Source organism: Camelus bactrianus, chromosome 22 (assembly GCF_048773025.1).
Source record: "Camelus bactrianus isolate YW-2024 breed Bactrian camel chromosome 22, ASM4877302v1, whole genome shotgun sequence".
Lineage (NCBI taxonomy): Eukaryota > Metazoa > Chordata > Mammalia > Artiodactyla > Camelidae > Camelus > Camelus bactrianus.
In genome coordinates this window covers 16,988,599-17,007,381 of record NC_133560.1, presented here as the reverse complement: position 1 = coordinate 17,007,381, position 18,783 = coordinate 16,988,599, and positions in this window count along the sequence as shown.

Genomic DNA, 18,783 nt, shown 5'->3' with positions numbered 1-18,783 from the left:
ATCTGAAGCTCTATCTGGAATGTTCTATGTTTGAAAAAAGTTAGCTGGGTGATTTAATGAATTTTCAAGGGCAATTTTGAGTCTGCATAATGAGTGAAACAAGCCAATGCCTGTTTAAGAAATGACTCCGCTGTACAACCACATAGACACACACACACACACACACACAGCACGCATGCACACAAGAAATAACAACTCCTTGCCAGACTTAATAGGATGCTTGCAAAGTTGTTAACCACCTCTCCAGGAAGAGGAGACTCAGGCCTGCATAAGAAGGGCGTTTGGCCCCGGACCCCATCTTCCACAGCTCTCCTCTCCAGTTGTGTTTCTTTTCAGCCTGTACAGGGAAGCCCAGCTGCCAGCAGACAACAGGCTGAACGGTAGCCAGCTGCTTTATAACTGTGTTAGCCAGAAGCCCTCATGAGAAATATTTTTCCTGGAAAATAAATTATACCATGTCTAAGTGGTGCCTGACAAAGCTAAACAGGAGACATGCTGCTCTATTGCAAATTCATCTGCAGTCTCTGGGTAGAGAGACAAATAAAAGCACTTCATCAAAATCAGTCACAGAAACCCAGGAATACCCATAGGAGACCGCTAAACTCTAAATACCAATCAATTTCTCCAACTTTTTTTTTGTCAAACTTGCAAGTCCTTTTAAGCACTGTCTTCTTGAACTGCCTGGCAGCAGCTGGCTGTGATGGAGAAAGGTCAGAAGGAGCGCAGTTTGGGGGCCTTCCATGACACAGCGGTTTACCTAGCTGAGGACCCTTATTGCTGAAGGGGTTTTTTGGCCTTAGAACATCAATTAAGTAAGGTTAAAGCTAAAAGCCTGTTTTACTTCTATGTATTTGCAGCATCTCTGCTTAAAGAGGTTTGCCTAAATACACCAGGAAGCAATACAAATAGAAAGTGCATTAAGATGCTGCCCCTCTGACTGCAAGTTTAAAACTGTACCTCTTTGGAAAGCAACTCAGCACGTAGCCGGTAGATATTTTAATATCTGCTGACCTCATAAGAACCACAGTTTCACTGGGGCAAGGTATTGATAATTTAATAAAATGCTTGTCTCAGTCTTGACCTTGATTTAATCAAGGGTTTATGATGGTGCTTACAGTATTTATGATGCTGCTATTATGCTCAAGACACTTTCTGAATACTGCAGTCATGCACCATAATGTTACCCCAAAAGGTAAAGACTCCAGTTCTTGTGATACCTGAAAGGCAAGTTTACAATCGGGAGACAGGTGCGTTGTGTAGCGAAAGAGTTTTTAAAAGATTTATTTAGAAAAGGAAAAGTACATTACACCTCCAAGAACGGGAGGCGGGCTGATCCAAGGGAGGAAAAGCAGCGTGTTTTTTTGTCTCTCCTGTCTCTTACACCCTGGCCTAGAGGTGGTCTCTTGATTGACTGATGGCTCTTGTCCCTGGAATGCTTAGTTATGTTTGGCCCCTTTGCACATGTCCTTACCCATGGTGTATACAAAAAAAACCCCATGGGTGGGGGCCTAAACTGCAATATTAATTATGATACAATGAGCACTGGGTTATGTCCGATTAAGTCCTTTCTGCTACCACGCAGTCCTGGCTGTCAGGTTTTAACTAATTTCTTGCTGGCACTCATTTAGAAGAAGTCTCTTTATCCTAGGGGTGGGCATAATGCCATCTTCCAGACCAACTTCCCTCTCCTCCACCTATCTGCCTGGTGCTCCCACTTACCTAACTGCCTAACAATAGTATCTACCTTCCGGGAGTTGACATTTTCATTCAGGAATCTAAGTCAGAAGAGATGGGTTTTTGTCCAGGCTATGCATTTGACTAATTGTATTACCATCACTTAGTTTTTATTAAGGAGGACTTTGGCATTTGATCTACATATAAAAAGCTCTTTGTTTTAAAACTCATGAATGAAGAAGGAAGATTGACTTTGAGCCAGTTGAAATACGGAGAGCATAAATCAAGGGGGCCACAGACATGGAGAGAAGCGGATGGATCCATGAAATATCTGTAGAGAGACAACAATTCCATTGAGCGTTACTTTCCAGGCTAAGGTTGCGCTACTGAGTTTGCTTTGATTCTGTGGAGCTAGTGAGATTTTCACGTGGAGGACTGAAAGAGAGGACTCTAGATATGGGACCTTCCAATATCATGTAATCTCACTGGAGATCAGTCTTCTCTGTAGTGAAATGGAGGTAATCCCCCTGTGAGCCATCTCTCTTTCAAGAACATATGAAATAAAAACAAATGATAGGTGTGAAAATAGTTGAAAAGAAAAATTATTTTGGGATGTGCAAGGCAATATTATTATTTGCAGAAAAGTTTTAAGTGCTAAGGATTCAGGTAAGTGGGCCATCTCAGCTTTTAAATTGTCTCCTCTAATAACTGCAGCCATTTGTAATTTCCATAATGTAAAATTAAAGACACTAAATTAAAAGAGTTAGAAAAATATGACTATTTTCTTAAATGCATCACATTCAAATTAGAGAAATCTAAGGCCCAGTATCACGAAGTCAAAGTAATCTTACTCAAGCCTGGCTTCTAATTGCCTTAATTTACGAAATAGATTCATCCAGGAGGACATTTCTAAATGAGGTAATGCTAGAGTAATTTCATCCATGAAATTAGGTACAGTGTCTACATGCTGATAAACTCTATTTCTATTCAGATTGCACTGTATTTATTGATTTTCCCCCATGGCTAATGACAAAACATAATTATGTTTATATTATAATCTGATAAAAAGAATAAAATGTAAGTTCTTGGCATGAACATGTGAACCACTGGGCTGACACGCACCCTGACTTGGGATAGACAGAGGAATCCATGATAAATGAGTGCAGTTGGTTAACAACAACAGTTAAAAACAAAGGTGCTTTCAAACAGCAGGAAATATTTTGATTCAAGGTCCTTATTGAAAATGAAAAGTCATGAAAAAAAGAGTGCTGTCCATATTTCTAAAATGGAGGTCAAAAAAGAAATTGTAGTCTGTTTTTTTTTTAAAGAATGCCTGAACTGCAGATTTCTTAATTGTACAAAGTTACAAATAATTCCCTAAAATGTTTTGTTGGTTAGAAAGTAGAAGTTAATAACTCTGTCAATATTTAACACATATGTTATGACTCTCATGCAGCTGTATCATTCCAGAACTCAGCTAATAAATTCTGATCATATATGTCTCCATATACATTACTTTGAAAGGTCTCATAGTTAAAAACTGGCTTGGAAATAGGAAGCCTATCATAATTTTATCATTTAAGCAGTGTTCAAGTAAGTTCTTTAAGGCATGCTTCATAGACATTGGTTCTATGAGCAACCATTAAACCCACATGTTCTTTTTTTTTTATATTGTGCATTTACCTCAGTGGCATAACAGATAATTGAAAAAACACTAGAATTATATTAAAAATTGATGGCATTATGACAAAGGACGGATTTGACACAGCCCAGTTGGTTAATGTTAATAAAACTAACTTGTTTTATGTATGAGGAATATTTCTCTGTACCCAAATATAACTGTAGTTTAGACTGAAAAGGATTGGGACCAGGAACAGGAGTCATTAGAAATCTTGGCGTACTCCAGCTCTCCGGCTTGCTCTCTCTCTGCCTGATTTTGTTTGTTTGTTTCCTTCATCATAGAGTAGCGTTCTCTAATTTTTTGTTTGTGTGTTTTGATTTTTTTGGGGGGGGTTTTGTTTTTCTTGCATAAAATAGTTTGTTAAATAGTTTGTTCAGAATAGGAATTTTGTTGTTGTTAACACTACCAACAAAGTGACTTGTACCCCAGTGACCTAACTTGAAAATACATTTAAAGAAGATTTGATTGGTCCACTATGGGTGACGTATCTACTCTGCTATGTTGGTTTTGGCCAGGGAGATGCCCTCATATGGTGCAAATGGGTAGAGGTGAAGGGGAGGAGGAGGAATTTCCTAACAGCTGTAACGGGGCTGGGGCAGGTGCCCAGCAATTTTCTACGCCATTGTTAATTCAGTGCTTCTTTTCATGGGATATGAATATCAAAATGCTGGCGACTCAGTGCCACAGCTGTTTCTTGGTCTGTTCTAAACTCTCTGTGGTAAGTGTATTGTACATATGAAAATGTAAACTTCATAGAATGAGAGGCACCTTCTTTCCATTGGGGACCACGTTTGAAATGTGGTCAGTCAACAACCACCTAAAGTAAGTTCCCATACATTGATTATATTTCGTCTCTGGGGAAATTAATCAAAAATAGCATTTTAATTGTAGCAAATCTCCAGAGAAAAGCAATTCTATAAAAAGAGGATTGTCTGAGGCCAAGAGGAGGGAGGAAAATTAGACTTTTGTTAGATATCTCAAATATACCTAAATGGTTAAAATACAAATTAAGAACTTCAGTTTAGTTCTAAATATTTATAAATAATTTCCCAAATCCTGAATATCCATTACAATTACAGCTAACACTTAACATCTTCCAGGTTTTTAAAATGCTTATTCATATTAAAAAAACATCTTTCAGACACATAAGCAAGGTTTATCATATCTCTTCTTTTTTCTAAATAAAATTCTTTCTGTTCATCACTTTGAAGTGTGGCATTTAATTTTTGTCACGTTAAAAATTAAAAAATAGTTTTATTATTTGGAGACATTTCTCCTATGAATCCAAATACTGTTATAACTAAGGATTATGTAAATCAAGATTTCTGAAATTACCAAAACTAGAGCTATAAAGGCTGATACAATGTGATTGTCAGAAATATAAAGGAAAATATTAAAATATATTAAAAAATAAAAGTGTAAGATTACAGAAGCAAATTATAAAATCTTCTTACAAGAATGTCTTTCATCTATGTTTTATATTTAGGTGGCTTTTCTATACATTATAAATTGTGATTGTTATGGTTGGTACTTAAAATTCAGTCGCCTTATCAATTTTTATTTCCAGTCTTTTGAGATTTGTTCCTTTCCCCGTCATGCCTCATCATGTCATAACTGTCACCTAACTTAATTCAGCAGCAGTCCTCTAAAATACTCCACTCCAGAATTAAAGAGACCACTAAATTCGGATTCTTTCTTACCCAACTGGTAATGAAGGTTAAACAGAACGATACTTGTGCAGGGTGGCCAAGTGGATCACAGGTATTCCAAGATGAATCTTGGAACACATTTCCTCATAGAACAGTGTGATGCACCAGAATATAGTAAGTAGCATGCAGGGTCAGGCACTTAATATTTGATAACGGAGAGTTGATCTGAGGAGCTAAGTAACGCTAGAACCCTTCTCCAGACAGATAATCGCATACGTACTTTTGCAACACAATCCAATTGTAAGGTAGCATTGTTACCTTCCGGTGCACCCTAGCCGGCAGCTTTTATATAATATATAATATCTATAAGCATTGTGCCAATAGGGTATCAGTTATAGGTCCTGCTTTAAGAATTTTACAGTTTAGTAAGGAGTTGCAATTATTTTTAAGTAACACTCAAATTACAGAGACACTTACAAACAGGTGAAATTAAAGTTGATAAAATTAGTTCAGAATAAATACGTTCTTAAAGCAGCATAAACAGTTCATTTATTTACAAAGAATGTAAAGTGCAAACGTTTATTTTTAGCATTCTATGTGAATGTATATTATGCAGGAGCACACATCATAAGATGCAAAACATCTGCATTCAACATTAGGGACAACTATTTAGAAGAAAAAGGTGAAGTATACTAAGAATGGCTGCTGTAAGGTAAAAATCTAAAGCTACCAGAAAGGAGTGCTACTACTCCATATTGGATAAGAAATAATATTTTTAGCCAATAGATGAATATTTAAAGGACATCAACTTCATTTCTTGGAAACAGATACGAATATGCTTGAACCAGAGGATGACATGATGTGCATGTTTAGTCCAGAGGCATTTTTCTTAACATTTTTCAACAGTTTTAATCACACGTATTTGGTGATGCATCTAATTGCTAAATTATGATCTAACCAAATAGCCAGATGTACCTTTTATATTATTTATTACATAATCATAATTGGCTGTATTATTCCAAATTGATAAAATTGTGAGTAATGACTTCGAAAGAATTTGAATTGGCTAGCAAGAAAGAATAATGCATTCCTTAGCTAATATTTATTTTAATAAAAAATCATCTACTTCAGAGAATTTGCTTTAAGCAGTATTTTCTACACATCCTTTATTTCACTTCCTGAATATGCTTATATTGTAAACTCCTAGAATAAGAGATTGAAAAAAAAAGTTTAGCACGATAAAACACTGTGCAGTTTTTGGCCAAGCTTGTAGCTATGATTCATGTACAATTCAGGCAGCTATTGTTTGAACTGCCAATTAAAAAATAAAAGCCCATATTTCATTTGCTGTGCATATCAACATTGTAACTAATTTTTAAAATCATTAGATCTAATACTAATATATTGTAGCTATACTATTTTTTCTTTTATAACTATTATTGACTGAAGAGAAACTACCTTCTCCTTGATAAGTACTAAATTAATGTTTTTTTTCATAAGGTATGTGATTAAAGTAGATTCTCAAAAGATAGATACTCCTCAATATATATTTAAACAAACTTCTTTTTTTTTTCTAAACATTAATGAAAATCATTTATCACTAAAGTATCCCCACATCTGTTCATGAAAATGTTTTGAAAGTTCAAATGCTACTGATTTTGGTTCACCATCACGTCCCCCTTCATCTGAAGTGTCACATTCACAGCAAAGCTCCTCTAACGTCAGGTTGTGTGGGCATGATCTGGATATTGGTTCCTTAGGACAAGGCAACCTGACACCTTCCTTATGCCCGAGATAGTTAACAAGAAACTATCTATAGAGCATATTTCCTCACATTGTGATTCTTCTCCTTTACTTTTAAATAAATGTATTACAAGTAACATTAATGAAAAATTTCTCATGACTTGAGAAGATGTAAGTGAGTGAAATATAAAATACTGTGCCTTCATTCCCTCCTACTGTTGTGATATAAATATGAAAATAATCTTTCAGAAATCATGGTTGAAATCTTGTAATTCTGTGCTCTTATAGAGAAAAGTTAGTTTACCCTTTTCTAGGCAAAGTGAATAATTTGATGCAGCAAATAGCCAAGAAATTCCCATGGCCTATGAAGCACAGTTTTCGAAGTATATTTAGCAGAGGGACAAAAACATAACATCCAAATGATTGGCTATCACTGAAAGAGTAAGTAGTGTGAAGGCACTAATGCTTATACGTTCCTCTCTGCTTTACTCATGAGGGCGCTCAACCTTAGAGTAAGGGATTTCTGTCTAGAGATCTGGTCTCCAGCTTATGCTCCATTGTCACTTTGCTTGACCCATTAGATATAACAGGCTAATACTTCTTTAGAAAATATTGCATATCAATGCCCAAATCTAAAATTAGTGAGGAAACATAACAATAAAATTTATTGACCTGAAAATAGAATAGTAGCAATAATAACAATATTAACATTAATGGCAAATGTTCGTTGGAGACAATGTTTATCAGGTTCTGTATACATCTTCTCATGAGGGCCTCACAACAGCTCCATAAGTTGAGGATTGTTGTCTTTATTTTCCAAGTTTCCACAGTAAGTGGCAAAGACAAGGTTTAAATCAAGAAAGCAGACTTTTGAATTTTGGGACATTAACAATAATGTCATCCTACCTTCTATAAACCATACTGTGATCTGCAAAGCTTTTACCATGCTTCATCACCATTTGTGTGTGGTGTGCACGTGTTTTTAACTGTTGTGATGTTTTATAATAAAAGTAGCTGACGCTTGGGGAGACCTCACGTATTTTTGGTACTGATCACTATTTTTCTCCTGTTATGCCTCACACTTCTAAATAAGAATATACCATGCCGAATAATTCTGTAGGGCCTTCTGCTATGCCATACTACGGGGCTCTGATTATATGCCCATTTTCCCACCCTAATACAATCTCCTTGAGGTGTGGACTGTGCGTTGTTCATTTTAGAATGCCCATAATGTTTTTCTTAGTGAATCATGAACAATACATTTAACAGTATAAATGCATGTGACTGTTTAACTGTACTCTAAGAGGCACAGAACTACTTAAATATGTCAAAACCATTTTCTCCTGTATGTGCTTTATATAAAATCTACTTCCTTCAGTGAATGACCATCTGCAAAACTAGATTAGAGCAAGCTTATTACATTACATAATAATTCCTGAATATGTAAAATCAAGTAGTTCTTAGAACCATTTTATTTAATACTCCTTGTATCATTTAACATTTCTAGAACAATCACTATGGTTCTATGCTAAGACTATTTCAATGTTTAGTTTTCCTCAATGAATGATGTTTCAGAATATCAGAGTATACAGTATTTAAAGATGTGCTTTGCAAAGCAAATGCAAGCTTTGAATTTACAATCTGTTCTTTTAACCTTTGATCATGTCAAGGCTAACAATGTATTTTAACACTTTGGTTATCCTCCCAGATAAGTAATAACTGTCATATGAATCATTCAAACATGTTAAGGTATTAAATTTCATTATAGCTGTTCTTATTAGAGAGTTACATTAGTTGGCTATCAGACTTTTTGCATCAGTAGAAATAAAAGATCAATTCTCAATAACTGTCCTTAAAATTGCATAATAATCCCTTATCTGGAATATGACAAACAAATGAAATAGTATTTTCAGTGGGTCATTTCTCATTGTGGACTATATTATGAAGACTGAAAAATAGCAATGGAAGTTTTTCCACAGTTTAATAATATGCAAATAGACATGGTGCACGGTGTTTTAATAAATGAACCACCATTGTGATGGTTTGGAGGAGTGCTAGCTGTACTTAACATATCCATCCATCTTCGCGTTCTTGCATTTATTCTGTTTAGAAGATGGCTAAATCTCAGTGGAGAAAGCTTTAATTTCCTTTCAAATGCCATTGACTTGGAATGCTTTGATCATACTGAGATTTGTCCAACCCCTGTCATGGCAATTCTCTGATGATTTCAGGCTGATTTGCTTTGTACATCAAAGGCATGAAAGGACCATTCTATAACACATGCTTTTGGCTCCACATTTTGAAGTCTCTTGAATACTCATGAGCCATATTATAATAAGCAGTGGACCACTGTTAGATAATTAGAAAATATGGTGGCTGGTTTTGTCCAGCCTTTATTTGCTTTCTCTCAAGAGCAAGGGTTTTTATATGGCTGTTCCTCAATTACTTTATTATTGTGTTCAAATAAATAATTACTTAAAAAATATAAAAGATGATTTCTAAGTTATGCTCTAATGCTAACATGTCAGATTTTAGTCTTGTCAGATATAAAACTCTTTAAGTAATGGAAAATGTTAAAGTCAAGAACCAAAATCAACAGGTATTTGAAAAGAGTGATGAGCACAGTGGTTTATAATCTACCAGTTTCTGAACTTACATTCAGATATTGTTGTAGAAAATATTCTAAAGAAGTAGAAATAACTCTTGATTATCTATTTATCTCAGGATGTAGGTCTTCTCAGGATCTTTGGTCCTTTTTGCTATTTGTCTTTTGGTCGTGTGTGTGTGTGTGTGTGTGTGTTAGGCAACCAGATAATGACAGAAAAAATAGAAATGTCAATTAAATTTAAATCGTCCAATTAGTATTTATATAACAGAATGTTAAATTCAAAGAAAGTTTTATCTATTGATTCTCATCATAACAAACCAGAATACTGAAATATCCTATATTGGCTCATCATCACCATCATCATCAAGCAAAGATAAGTAATGTTAGTAATAGGAGTGTTGAAATTTAGCTGTGATGGATAGATTATCAAAATAATGACAATGGCTGGCATTTACAAAGCGCCCAGCACTTTTCTAACATACAGTTTTCAGAACAATACTATGAGTTCGATTCTATTATTATCATTATTTTACAGATGAGGAAACTGAAAGGTAGATAAGCTGTCCAGAATTTCCCCAGTGATACTTTCCTTATTCATACTGTAAGATACGTTCCAGTTTGCAACGATCTAGTCAATAATTCAAAATTTTCATTATTGAATCTTGGAGTGGAGGGTGTACACTTGTTTGATAAAGATTTTAATATGGGTATTATAAAACAATGATTCCAATACTTAAAAATTACATAATTATTTACTTTCTATTTGTGTATTGTTTAATGGAAACAAAGTATTTCTCTTTTAAAGCTTTTTATTATTTGTGAATCAGAAATATATACACACATACATACACACACATATTATAGAACATGCACAACTGATAGATTTTATTAAATGGCATGTTCAAAAATCTCTGACAATCACAGCATATTCCCAATTCAATATAATATCCTCCATTAAGTCTTAAATATGTCCTAATTACTGATTAAAGCCTGTCAACATTATAATCATTTGTGATTCTTCAGTAACTCATTAAAAATGAAGTTATTAAAGAAGATTTTGATGAAATGCTTATAGCATCATGTCAGTTAACATTTAACACTTCCAGTTAACTACGCGGTGAATTATCTTCAGACCTTATAACTTAGCAAACTACTGATGTATCAATTGAATTATTTTTGTGTTGGTTTAACTAAAGTATAAGCCCTGAAAAGACTAAAAGAGATCAGATATGTCTAAATGTGTTGGAAATATGAAAATATAATGCAATGTAGTTTTCAAAATGTACTAGGAAGTGAGAAGAGTGGTTTAAATGAAGATAATTGAGTATAAAGAAGTAATAATTTAATCCTAAATTCTATTCATAGCAATTACCTTAATTCTTCTTAAGCCTTGTGAAATGTGAATCACTGAAGCTTATTTTAAGCTTTTATTTCATAACTTGTTTTATTATTAATAATTTCATTTTATATTTATACTGAGCATTAAAAATAATTTAATAAAATTATGATTCACCTATTAAAGTATATAACAAGAATGACATGAAAGTTAAATAATTAAACTTTCAGACATTGCTGATGAGAATTTACTGCTGTGAACATGTTGAATCCCAACTCTGAGATTATGAATGTGAATAGTAATAGAAAATCCAACCCCTAGAGGTGATTGTCAACTGTTTTTTTAATCAAAGTATCATGATATCAAAGTATCATATTATCTAGATCTTCAATACTACTGAACAATTTCTCACCCAACTTACAAATTACACAGTATATACACTCTGTATCTTAATGTATATTATTATATTCTACATATAGGCAAATATAAGATATGCTTATATCATACATACATTAATGTAATATGTAACATACCCATGTAATATATTACATTTATTACAAATTTGATATCCAGTATGTAATTCAAATCTGTAAAATCACAATATACCTTATTTCTTCTATTTTGTGGTATTGTTTAACTGATAACTGATTTGAGGGGTGATAAGTGATGCCTTAGTAATACATGTATTGTTTTCAGAAACATTAAAATGTGGGAAAATATTCATCTAAAAGCTAAGAATTTAAAATATATTCCCCCAAATGCAAATCGGAGCTCAGTTGTTTTGTTGTGGGTTTGTGGCAAGAGTACATTCATGTAATAATTTCTCAGTTTTCACTGCTTCTTTAAAGTGAATCGGTTTGGTATATTCTACAAAATGCCAATGATCCCCATGAGTTCTGAGCATTTTCAAAGCTTAAGAATGGTATCAGGTAGAAAGTATGTGATTTGGACTAATTTCAAAATGGAGTCTTGTGTCTAAGCTGTGTATGCTGCTCATTTCCTACGTCGTTAATAATTTTGTGACAATTACTCTCTTTCTCTAACTGTTTACAAGGAAACAGCCCCTCTTCATTTCATTCTTGGCTCTATGGAAACGGTCTTTGTGAGAAATCTGGATTCTGTTCTCAGTATAAATGCAAGCTGACTGGCACCAGGTCTATGAAGTAGAACATTTATACAGTAAACTCGGCCAAAACAACTCACTTATAAGGGAAAAACAATCATTTGGGTCTGTGAATTGGTTTCCCATGTTGATTATAGTCACATTAAATAGACACAGCCTCAATCTCCATGTTTAATTGTTCTCTAGTTCTCTCCTGATAATAAGCAGAAATTATACCAACCTTCAAGCAAATAGCCAGAAAATAAATAAGACCAGAGATAAACTACATTATCTATATCATGGAGAGCATAAAAAAAGCCTTTTTAGTAATTATTAAATAAAGAATCTAAAGTGTCTCCAATATATACAAACAAAAAGGCAAAAAAAAGTCTATATTTAGATTGCTGTTTTTCCTTATTTCTTCATCTAAATTGTGGTCAATACACACATGTAAATTTATACTTCAAGATAACATTTATGGCAGGTATACTATTTCATGGTCCAAAACAAGTCCTCTTTTCTTAAGAAACTGCTTAATGTCTTTTTGTAAGCCTTTTTTTAGTGAACAAAAATAGTTACCATGTAATGAGCATCTATTATGTGCCTATATTATTTTTATTTGCAAGATGTACACTTCCATTAATTCATACAGCAGCATATGCATTATTGCTCCCACTTAACAGAACTGAAGAAAACTAAGATTAGAGAAACTCTATATATTCGTTAATTTAGCAAATGCACATTGAGCACTATTCCGCTAATATAATTTGCTAGTAAATAAATTAGGGGTATATAGCAAGCAGGTTTATTTAATTCTTGATCTTTCTGGGCCTAGTTCCTATTGACAGTTGGTTAAACAATATGCTCAGTAGTAAGCTAGTAAGTACTTGAGCTCAGCTTCCAAGTACTGTACTTCTGTACTACAATTTGTAGATGAATGGAACATATTGAGTAGTTAAAGTAAATCCACAGAAAAGTCTAGGTAGTATCATGATTTTTATTCTTGCCATTTCTATCTTCAGACCATTTAAATACGCATTCATTTCGTTTGATTTAGGGTATACGTTATTTTCAGTCATTTCTACGAGTGAGATGTTCACAAAAATGCAATGAGTTGGTCTTTAATTTGAGCCCCGAATTGATCTTGGGTTATAAAATGTGGAGGGGAAAAAGCATCTGTTGCTTTAACACATAGCAGAGGTTTTATTAATATGCTGAGAAGCTATGTACAATGTGTAAATGGAAATCTCTCATTGTAATATTCTTTTATAGTTCTAAATGGTGCCATGACTGAGGTCATGCCATGATGTTTAGCTTGGTTTGTGAAACTGTAATAGCTTGGCTTTTTTGACAGATTTTTCATTTAAATATTTGGCTCCACTTACATAGGAGGTTGCCATCATTTGTAAGCGTTCCTCTTTTTTGTCCTGTAATCTCTGCAGGATGAAAAATGTTCTGATGCTATGGAAATTATTCCAGCACAGATGCATTTAGATTGCAGAAATTGCTTTGGGTTGTTTAAAGCAAGACATTTTTTGATTGTTTCCATGATGACTGGATGCTTCATTAACCCCTTTATTGTTGACATCCTATGGAGACTCGATATGTAGTCTTAATTATTTTAAAAGACAATTCTTTGTTATTTAGCTGGTGATTAAAAACACATTAAAAGATGGCACAGAAAGACTATTTTTGTTCATTACCAGATCTGAAAATCTAATCATGTATTAAGAGACTAATTTTCACATAATTCTTAAAACAATAAGTACACTACTGTAGAAATTATTTGTGCTGCCTATATTAGTTAATTAACCAAACCGCACGAGGGAGAGTGAGAGGATGATTATTTTCTATTAATCAAATGGAAAAGTCAAGAGTAGACACTTTAACCAATGCTTTTAAGAGAATATTTCAGAGTGAATTCATGAGATGAGCCTAAAATATTTGAATGCAAGTAGAGTAAATGCCAGGAAAGAAAATGCGCTGATAGTATATGAAGTTGATTTAAAAGAAAGAAAACAAAATGCCCAATGATAGAATTACAGTTTTTGGGGAAAAACTTGAGGGCATAGATATCATATATACTGTGGAAGGTATGCTAATACATTCCTAAGTAAAATAATCACACCTAATTCTTTCACAAAAACAACCCATTTACCTTCATGCTTAGAGAGGCATATAAACATTGATTTCACCGTGTTCACATACCGGAATCTGCCACTTTAAATAATCATTGAGACTTTAATAATAAAGGAAAAATTGATCACTATAAACATACTTCAGAAGAAAATGGCATATACCACTTAGAATATGAGATTATTTCCATTATGTATCTGTTGCTACAGTTGCTAAAGGTTTTAGGAGGAATAAACCTTTTTTTTTTTCTGGCTTTAACTTCAAGTCCCCACCTACCCTGATCTCTCATCAAAAGCTTTTATTTAACAATAAGCACATGTTTTGTGAGTGGGTTTTTCAGCTTAAAAGCACCCCCCTATCTTGACTATGTGCCGGGTAATGAACTAAGTAGCTTTATATATACATTTTAACTTATATACTTTATCTGAAAATTTACCCAATATATACTGTGTCCATAATATAGATGAAGAAACAGACTTAGAGAAATTGAAGTTAACAGCTAGTAGGTAGCAATTATTACACTCAGTTCTGCTGAATTTCAGAGCCGATGAACTAAGTAGTATGTAGTAGTGCTTTCCTGCCAGGGCACCATGGTTTTTTCCCCTAGTCTGTAAGGCACAAGTATCTAAAAATAAGATTTTTATCAAACACACATTATTCACAAAATGTTAAGTGTAGTCTCAAAAAAGCATATGTAGTCTTTTATTTTGAAAAATGTTGCCACGTTCTTTTGATTCTTTTATTCACGTAACCAAAATTTACTGTGCTGTTGTTATGCTTAGTGACCAAGCCTCTGCAGTAGGGTCTGGCATTGGCTCCTGTGTAGGTAGTTACATGATATTGGGTTGTGTTAACATAACTTAATTTCCTTCACTCTTCAAAGTGACACATGATCTTGAATTCTCACAGGAAAATGGTAACAGTAAAGTTAACAAAAGCCAAGCTCACCCTTCTATTTTACTATATTCTGGTTAGGATATGGGGACAATCTAAATACTCCCTACAACTGAGATTTTGCCTTTCACTGTTTCACCATCTTATGGGAGCTAGAGCAGTTTTTAAAATCTCTTATTTCTGAGTGATATCTCATTTTAATTTTAATTGAAGTCATGTACAACAACTGGCTTCTGTTATGCATCAATTGGATTTCATATAAAAATAACATTCTTCATCAACTGACCAGATGGCAACTTAGGTAAGGGAAGGAGTTAGATGACTTCCTAAATGAGGGATGCCCCCACATAATGTGGTAATGGGGGTCAGCTGAGAAGTATGAGTGTGCTTTGTTTTGCTGAATAATAAATTTATGTGAGTTACACAATAATTGTGAGGAATGAGTTTTCGCTGTAAATTCCTGGAGGAGTAGTGATGGAACACAACTCCTCTTTCAGAGCATACTGTAGTCAATCATAGTAGATCAGAGTAGTTTAATGGAATAGGCAAGGTTTAGGGTGGGGAGAGAGGACACACTGTTCAAAGCCCTAAGTTTTGAATTGTTTTAGATTGTATCTTTGTAAGCACAAACTACAGACACTACAACAAAGAACAGAAATCTCCCACCTTTCTCCCAGGGCTTGACAATAGCCTCTTCTGCCAGGTAAAGACAGAGCAGGGCACAGCAAGGCAGTGTTCGTGTGTATCTTTGATGACCAACTACAGCAGTGACTTAAAGCCCTGTGGCCCTGCTGCGCTAAATATAAACATGAACATAGACTCTGACACATGACCTATGGCTTCAGCCTTATTCTAGAAATTATTTCTAAAGAACATTTTCATTGAATAATGCAACATTTTAGAAGCAAAAGTTGGGAGATATATATATATGTATATATAATGAATATTAAAAAGAAGCTTAGTGTTTGAAATCATCTGAATTATGAGACCAAATGAAGCCATTTTCTGTGAGGTGAAAAAGAAAATTTCCGAATGGGTGAATTCAGAGTTGAAGCAAATAACAAGCTGAGAGGTGGAATTAATGACCAAGTGAAAAAAATTACTTGCCCTACAGAAAATTCAGGCATGTGTTTGCCCTTCAGATAATTAAAAACATATACATTGACAATTACACATTTTGGCAATTACATGCTTTTCTCCTTTTATTAAAAGGATAGAAGGAAAAAAAATCATCAAATGGAAAGAAATCCCAGTTTTGAGAATTAAGTTGGAAGAGGGTCAGGCCTACACAGCAGAAAATGAAATGGATAGTTGGCAGTCATCCAATGAGTTGGATAGTACCAATCCAAATAATGTAATATAAATAAAATGCTGTAATCTTGGTGATTCAAGGAACAACCCACTGAAACAACCCACTATCATCAAAGCAGCATCTCATTAACCTTTTAAACTGACATTCATTAAATTTTTAATTCTTCAGTCCCACTTGAAGATCATTGTAATAGTAGAAGCCTGTGGTTCATGCCAACTCCACTGCACAATAAGAGAAATGACATAGTGCAGCTCCAGGGCAAGTAGATGCAAAAGGACACAGTAATTTTCCAGTGTTACTTCAAGTATTAAACAGGGAGAAAAAAACCTTATGCCTAGATAGTATTTTCTTATATATTTAAGATACTTTCTTTTTAGTTGTAGCATTTTTCTTTGGACATGGAAATTTAAAAATATGTATTACAGTCTGTTTTGCAAGAGTGCAAGTTCCAGATTTTCACTTATCTTTATTTGCAATTAGTTATTGCAAAGCAGCAATAGTTATAATACTAATTTTATATGGTTATATAAATTGAATTATTATAAGGCAGACACTTGGGTCAAGAATAGAACCTTGCCAACCACCTTAGAAGCCCCTCCTTGTGACTCCTTAACAAAAGCAACTGCTATCCAGAGTTTTATGGTAATCACTTCCTTATATTTATTATCAAGTGTACATCTCTAGATATTATAGTCGCTTATTTAAAAAAAATTGAAATCCAAAGAAATTCTACAGTTTCAGCTTCACCTTCCTTTTCTCCCATGTAATTTGTCTGTTAAAGAAACCAACCATTGGGATTACAATACTATTACAATACTAACATTATAACCACCAATAAAATGAATGAAAATGGCTTACACTTTTATGCATATTCTTTCTCCCTGTCTACATTGTTAGAGCATATAGCCATTATGTATTATACTCACTCGAGTCAAACTGTCATTTAGTTTTGGCTTCAGAAGTAATTATATATTTAATGCTCACTATCAATCTTTATGTTGGTGACTTTCTAGTCAATGGTGGTTGTCTGAAACTTATTCTCTGGTAAATTTCTAAGGACACAGTCTTAAAACCAAAATTCCCTGAGTTTTTGCATGTTAATACTTTACCATGCCTTTTATACTTGAAAATGAGTTTTGCTGGATATAAAATTCTTTGTTTATGTTTTCTTTCCTAGAATACCTTTTATAAATAGCACCATTTTCTTCTGTCATAAAAAGTGTCACTATGAAAAGTCTTGTGATAATTTAATTTCTCTTTTTTGTCTGATGCTCTAAAGCTTTTTTAAAAAAAATTTTCCTTAAAGTTTACTAATTTTACTAGAATATATCTTGGTGTTTATTGCTATGGGTCAAAATCAACAGGCATATGGTATCTCCTTTCAATATGTAGTTTCATTATTTTGGGGGGAGGAGTTTTTTCTTGAATTACAGTTTTTCGGTATGCATTCTAGTTGCTGGCTTTGGTTTTATTCCTCAAGGATTCCTAATTATCTATGTATTAGAACTTCTGTGTGTGTGTGTCTCTTTTCAATATTTGCCTTTTTCTTTTGTTTATGGTTTCCTTTGCTGTGTAAGAGCTTATAAATTTAATTAGGTCCTATTTGTTTATTTTTGCTTTTATTTCTGTTGCCTTGGTAGACAGATCCAGGGAAACATTGCTATGACTTATGTCAGAGAATGTTTTGCCTATGTCCTCTTCTATGAGATTTATGGCATTCTGGGTTATGTTTAAGTCTTCCAGCCATTTTGACTTTATTTTTGTGTATGGTGTGAAGGAATATTCACTTGCCAAAGACTGTCTTTTCTCCATTGTATATTCTCACCTCCTTTATCAGAGATTAATTGACTGTAGATGTGTGGATTAGAACTTCATTCTGATATTACAAGTCAAATATTGGTATGGAAAGGTAGCCTAAAACTAAACCATCTTCTAAATAATGAATTAATTCATCTTTATTACTTTTCTTAAATACCAAACTTATAAAGAAGTCCACTTTGGATGCGCTAGTTGTTTTCTGTCTTTAATGCTATTTCATAAAGGATGACTGTGTTCTCTTAATGAGAAGTCAGGTCATGTGATATAACAAGTAGTTGAATATTGGCAAATATGACTGCCCCAGAAATTCTGGGATCTGTGGCCATTTTAGATAAGTATTTCTGTCTTGCTAGTGCAAAATTTTCATTTATTTTTGGAAGGGATAATGAGGACTATAGAATCACTAAGCCATGAGATATAATTTCAGTTATTTTCAGACTAAGAATGTTACATACTCAAGATGTTTCCCATACATCTCATCCATTTGTAGTTTATATAGGAACTATGCTGAAGACATAAGGTATGTCATTATACCTAGAATGTCTAAGGTAGAAAGCTCAAAAGTGCATGTAGCTTCATTGAATTATAACATCCATAACCACTAGATTATTGCTATTAAGTAGCTGAAACTATTATACTTGTCTCTCCATGTTGATTAATATTCATCAGACATATTGTCCTTTGTAACAGCATCTTGACATTTGTGTAACAGAAATCATCCCTGGAAATTTGGAAACAAAATAAAATTATCAATTTTACTTTCTTATGATAGCTTAGTCACTATTCAGGTGAAATTATTAATTTCCAAGTCATTTCATACCCCAAAGAGG